We start from the raw sequence: 6,605 nt of genomic DNA on the forward strand, positions 1-6,605 counted from the left end.
CCAGCTTGCTCCTCAGCAAGACTGAAGGCCTCGAGTGAACTTTTGCTGGTTAACACATGATAAGCAGCTTTGTCATAGGTTGCACCCTTAGGAAACGGGCGTTTGCAGCCACCACGGTGCACACAGAGCGGACAGTACTGCCAGCAGCGCACCCCGAGAAGACTGTGGCACATCAGACGCTTCTCCTCCATAGCTCCTGGATGTGCTTTAAGCGCCCGTCCAGGAGATAGGCGAACCTCAGGCTTACTGATTCCACACCCAGAGGCGAGCACCTGACATTTCGTTCTGTTCCCCCAAACAGTCGCAGCCAAGCATGTATAAGTTAAAACACATATTTTTATATATCACTACCCTTTTATTTCTCCTTTATATTATTTGGAAAATAACATCATGCATATATATTTTAAAATTATGTTTTATAGGTTATATAATGAACGAATTTCAAATCAGTAAAGTAAGAGATGATACTGTATTTGTTATCTGAGTTACATTAACCAATACATTCTAATTTTTTTCAAGTTATAGTAAATTGGATTTCTACGACTTTTAACCAAAAGTTCTGTCTAATAGAACCAAAGAGCATCAGATAAAGAAGTACCAGGAGAAAATACAGGAATAAATTTTTAAGATCTTGGAATAAGGACTTTAATTTAAAATATGGCATGAAATCTAAAAGACTGAAAGATCTGATATCCCCTAAAATTAAATACATCTATAAAAGTTAACAAGGACAAGACAAAGAACAGACTAGAAAGGAATTTATATTTACAATATATACAAAAGATTAATACCTTTACCATACTGGGATGACGCCTACAATTTTTAACTCTGTAATAGAAAAACTGTGCAAAAAAAATAACAATTCATAAAAGAATATAAAAACCCAATAATTACATGAAAATAAGCTTAATCAAGTAAAAAATCAGAGACAGAGACAAAAGTACTGTTTTTGTCTATCAGATTAGAAGAGCTAAAGACTGATAGGAACTTGATAAGAACATACAGTGCACATTCAAATACTATTGGCGAGAACAGAATTACAGCCTTTCGAAAGGCAATGTAACAATATCGATTTTTAAATGATTATACCTTTGTTCTAGCACTTTCTCTCTTAGAATTTCATCCTACAGAAACATCTCCATAGATATCCACCCTCAGTTGAGATAAAGGGAGTTGATAGTAGACCACGATTGATACCTATGACCATTTAAAAAACCCAGATACTTAAAAAGTCCAGAAAATTCTTTTGAAGGCAGAGAAGAACTGCTAAGGAAACGACAGATAGAGGGTTCAGACTCCACAGAGAGGGAATAACCTTGGAAGGAGGCGCGGGCTTTGGTAACTGCTTCTGTTGACACTGGTCAACAGCAGAAGGCTCAGAATCCTGTGCAAAGCTTCAATGAGACACAGAATTCGCATCATTTGGCAAAGGCTCAGGAGGAATCAAGCGCAAAGCAATTTTCTCTTCAGAACAATGACCAAATCTGAGACTATACAGGGCAACAAATAAAAAAACTTAAGTAAAAATCTTTCAAAAACAGAGCAGTGTTGTAGCAATCTCAGACGGAATTAGAGCTGAGGACCCACTGGAGGAAGGATCCTAAAGGATATATCAAGCTCTAAGCTGAAACCTCTGGAGACCATGAATGAACCCAAAGTAGACCATCCTCATCAGGGCTGCAACCTAGTCTTAACCTAACGCAGTTCCTGAAAGAATTAAAGTGACCATCCATTGTTCTGTATGCCCAGGAAGAAGAGCCTGAACCCTCTCTAGAGAACAGTAACATTGTCTAGAGCCTCTAATATTCTTTATACAAACTATCTACATTCAACCAAAAATTACTAGACACACCAAATGACAGGACCAATCACCAAAAACCAAGAGGAAAAGATAGACAATAGTCTCAGATGATCCAGATATTGGAGTTACAAAAATGAGGCTTTAAATTAACTATGACTAATATGTTCAAGTAAAGATAGAGAATTTCACTCGAGAATTTTAGTCCATATGACAATCAAACTGAAATTTTACAAATGAAAAATATTGTATCTGAAATGTTGAATTTATTCAATAGGTTTAATAGCAGAAGACAAGATTATACTGAAAGTGGGTCGACAGAATATATCCAAACTGAAGTACAGAGAAAAGAGTGGAAAATACTGAAACACATTTCATAGGCATACAAAAATATACGAACAAGAAACACTGTCAATGCAGTATAGCTTATAATGATAAAAAAGAAAATCTACAAGGTCCCTAATATACATCATTAGGGAATTGTCTAAATTAATTATGGTACATTCGTAAAATGGAATTCTATTCTTGTGTTTAAATGTGACAGGTTGGGCAGCTCCATGAGTAATGACATGGAAAGATAGACAAGATACATTGTTAACATGAAGAAAATCAGATACTGCCCCTGCCCTCATGGAACTATGAGAAAAATCACAACAGGTATAAACAGATCCATAAATTAGATTTTTTATTTTCCATATAAACATAGCAAAAACATTTTTAACATATTTTTACATGTCTCTAATTGTTGGCTATTTTCTTCCTAAGTGTGCACCTAGAATGAAAATGTCAAGGTAGTGGTTTTGAAGGCAGGTGTATACATAATAGGACATTTAAAAACAAAATCAATAGTCATACATTTAATTCAAAAGCTTGCCACATCTCTTATGTCAAAGTCAGAGACCAAGAAGATGATATATCACTGAGGATTTGCAGAGCTGGAGAACCCAGAACCTCAAAACCTCTCCATGATAGTCAACGTCCTAAAGAAATTAACGGTAACTCTTACGCTCATACTCTACTCCTCCACTGTTACTTGGGCAATTATTGGAATCCAATTTAATATGGCCTGGTGACCCAAAAAAATGTAAAATTCAGAGCAGCAAAAGCTACATTCGGGAGGAAATGCATAAATTCACTAACATATTTCTAATTGTGGACAACGTTTCTTTCACTCAGTCAGCAAATACTTCAGGGCGTACTATATGCCAAGCATGTTAGACCCTGGAGGAACAATGGTCCCTGCCTTCCTGGAACTTACAGTCTAGTGTGAAGAGAGAGAGACATTAAATGATCACACGAAAAATAAAACTGCTTCTGTGACTAGTGCTAAAAAGAAGTAGACAGAGTTCTGTGAGGATACACATGGGGACCAAGTAAGAGCGTCAGGAAAGGCTTCTCAGAGGAGGTGACATCCAAGGAACTGATGTCCAAGGGACAGGTCTGAGTTAACCTATAGAAGGGGGGAAGGTCAAGGCTGGAGGGAGATCACTGCAGCAATCCAGACAGATAAAACCAAACTGTGCAAAGGCCTGAAGCGTAAGGGAACAGAGCAACGTGGGAGACTAAAAGGCAGCAGGGCTAGAATGGCGAGAGCGAGGGAAGAAGAGCGGGGAGAGGGGTGGGAGAAGCTGGGAGGAGCAGGTAGGTCCCTACTTTAGGGACCTAAAGGCACTCTGATCTTAAATAAAAATTTTTTACTTTGTTTTTAAAATTCAATAATTTTGCTTCATTTTTAATTTACTTCTATGGTTGCTTTCTACTAATGGCAAATGTTGTTCCATCGACATAAACTGTAAGAATTAAAAGATGAATTCCGCTTCAAATAACAGGCATCTGACTAAAAATGACTTAAACTGCAAGGACATTTATTTACCTTAATTAACAAACAGTCTGGAGGCAAACAGTCCCAAGTTTGGTATAGCAACTCAATGAAAGATGACTCTTTCCATCTTTCCTCTCTGCCATCCTCAGCATATCAGCCATGTTTCCCATACATGGTTGCAAGATGGCTGCGGCGGCTCCAAGAATCACATCCTTAGACAGGAAGTAAAGAGCTAGGACTGTCCTCAAGGGAAGAAAAGAGAAGAAAAATTTTCTCAGAAGTCCTTCCAGCTGACCCTTTAGGTCCCATTGGTAAGAAACGGGTTATACGCCTTTGTCCTACCTGTCAAAGAGCCTTGAAAAGCAATATCTGGCATATTCTGATCCTATAGCAGAGGGAGGTCTCTACTTGACAAGAAAGATGAGTGGGGAAAAAAAAAAAAACCAGCTAATGAGTATATAATAATGTTTATACAGGTAATATGAAGCTTCTTACCCACAGTATATCTCAGGTTAAAAAAAAAAAAAAAGTAGGTCTAAAGAAAACATCAAATAATGTTGAGAGGGGAAAAAAAAAATCATCAAGACAGTACTTACTGTCTAAAATGTAGAAAACACTGATTTAGAGCCCAAATCATGAGTTACTAACACCCATCCAAAAAAAGGTGGTGGGATAAAGGCCCATAGTTGATATATTTTACAAGTAATAAGATCAAAATCTTCAGAAGATTGAGAAAACATTGTTTAATGTAAAATAAACATTAATTCTACACTATAATTAATCTGAAATAACCCACCACTTATTCTATTTGCTGAAATAGCTAATAAAATAGATAATTAGCAGACACTGGCTGGCTGACCCCAAATCCATTCCCAACACCCTTCTCCCTTGCCACTTCCTACTGCAGAGAACAGAAGAGCTAAACCCACGCTCTTTCCAGCTTCCATTACGGCTGGGGTTGGGGAGCGTGTGACCAAGTGCCTGGTGAGTAGAATTTTCTTGGCAGGGCGTACAGAAGTGGGAGTGGAGTAATGGAAAAGATTTTCCTTTCTTTAAAAAGAAAAATAGGACAAATAAACGGACACTACCCTTTTCTTTCTTCCTGCCTGAGGCCCTAAGGCAGTAAGCAGGAGGGAAAGACCAAGAGAACCTCAGAGCTCCAACCCTAATAGGGTTGAGACACTGAACTCACCTGCTGCACCTACCTAGAGACCTGCTAAGTGTAAGAAAAAAGAATCTTGTTTAAGCCACCATTAAATCGGGTTATATGTTACTTGCATGTTACTAAGGTAATATGTTTATCTGTAAAAAACGTATGAGAAAAGGACACTTATCTTTCTCCCACTCTGCTAGTCAAAGGGACCATGTAGTAATGGAGGACACTACAACTTCCTAGGAATTAAAAAGGTGAAGCAACCGAGTACTGATTCAAACTAACGTGTTCCCATGGATATATTATTAGTCCGACAAGGAATTTTTGAGCAAAAGATTTTAAAATTTGATCCCTACTTTAACTGTATATGGCCCAGCTCAAGGATTCCATGAAAAGAGTGTAGAGAGCCTACTGCCTAAAAAATTCTAGGCATGAAGTTAGTCCCCTACTCCTCTTAGATTGCAGACAGGACAGAAGGCTGCCTGAGGGCAGTCATATTGTGTTTTTAAGCATTCGTACAGTCGAAAGAACAAAGTAGGGTAATTCTCCCCATTATTTGGCAACAAAAAAATCCTGACTGGAAACAAGGCTGCAAAGGTTGGGAGGATTAAAAAACATAGAGGGCTTTGTATTTGAAGTTACAGACCCTGTGACAATGGATTTTAAGTAGGAAAGTGATGATGCAGATTTGAAAATTTAGGGAGATAATCCTGCAAGGGTAATATGGGAGTAAATTTAAGAATGCTAAAGCTCTGAAGGAGAAGGAAGAGTAAGGAGTCTAATGCAAGAGTGCAGGCAAGCAAGGGAAGAGGAGGATGTGAACTAGGGGGAAACAGCTGGGCAAAACAGAAGTTGAGAAACGAAATAATAATCAGAAAGACTTAATGACATCCTAAGTGTGCATCTACGGGAGGATTGAGTGAGACGAAGAAACGATTCCAGGTTAATGCCCAGGCTTCTAAACTGGACAGAGAGTGGCGCCACCAATTAAAATCAGAAAGAAAGAAAAAAGATCAGAGATTTGGGTGAGTTTAGTTTCCATCTTGGTAAGTTTGGAGTATCTATGGAGCATCCAGATGGAAATGTCTAATAAGAGGTTATATATTCAAGTCTTACATTAGGGGAAAAGGTTAAAATAGAAAAATAGATCTGGGAGTCTTTAGTACACAGGTAATTATAACTGTGAGAGAACTTGAGAACGGCCAGAGAGCTTAAAGAGTAGTGGTTCTCAAGCTGGGACAATATCTGCTCCCAGGGGACATCTGACAATGTCTAGAGACATTTCTGGTTGTCTTCACTGGGGGTGGGGTGAGGAAGTAGGGAGAGGCCGGGGCTGCTGCTAAACATTTAGAGACAGCCCCGCACGACAACAAAGTACCCAAAATGTCACCAGTCCTAATGTTAAGAAACCCTGCTGCAGAGTACGAAGAAAAGCAGGCGAAGGAAATGCCTTGGGAAAACAAATGTTTACGAAGTATTCACAAGAGGAAATGTCAGAGAAGAGGTAAATCAAGAAAACGTAATGTCACGGAAGTCAGAAGTACAGGATTTCAAGAGAGAAGAAAAAGACCAAAAATGCTGAATTCATGAATTGGACCCACATGATAAAGATGATTAAGGATCTACTGGGTCACCGTGGATTTTAGTGAAAGGAAGGCCAGACGACAGTGGTACAGGAATGAGAGATGAGAAAGTACAAAAAGTAAACGCAGACTCCTCTTAAGAAATTGTATTGAAAATGGATGGTTCTTAACCTTGGCTACAATCAGAATAATCTCAGGGGCTTTAAAAATTACCAATGCTGGGACCTCACGATTAAACCAGAATGGGGG

The 6,605-nt window shown here is 38.6% G+C and overlaps 1 protein-coding gene and 1 long non-coding RNA gene across 2 annotated transcripts in view; both read right to left on the minus strand.

Annotated features, from left to right (window-relative positions):
* LOC112486200 overlaps positions 1-6,599 on the minus strand; it is a 9,100-nt gene extending 2,501 nt beyond the window's left edge. Inside the window, exon 1 of the long non-coding RNA XR_003048676.1 lies at positions 3,672-6,599. This is a non-coding gene — a long non-coding RNA (uncharacterized LOC112486200). The remainder of the gene's footprint in view (positions 1-3,671) is intronic.
* The window catches only part of RNF115 (ring finger protein 115), a 47,968-nt gene that overhangs the window by 8,370 nt on the left and 32,993 nt on the right, over positions 1-6,605 (minus strand). The gene's annotated exons all lie outside the window — the stretch shown is intronic.

The sequence above is a fragment of the Pteropus alecto genome, unplaced genomic scaffold (assembly GCF_000325575.1).
Source record: "Pteropus alecto unplaced genomic scaffold, ASM32557v1 scaffold106, whole genome shotgun sequence".
Taxonomy (NCBI): Eukaryota; Metazoa; Chordata; class Mammalia; order Chiroptera; family Pteropodidae; genus Pteropus; species Pteropus alecto.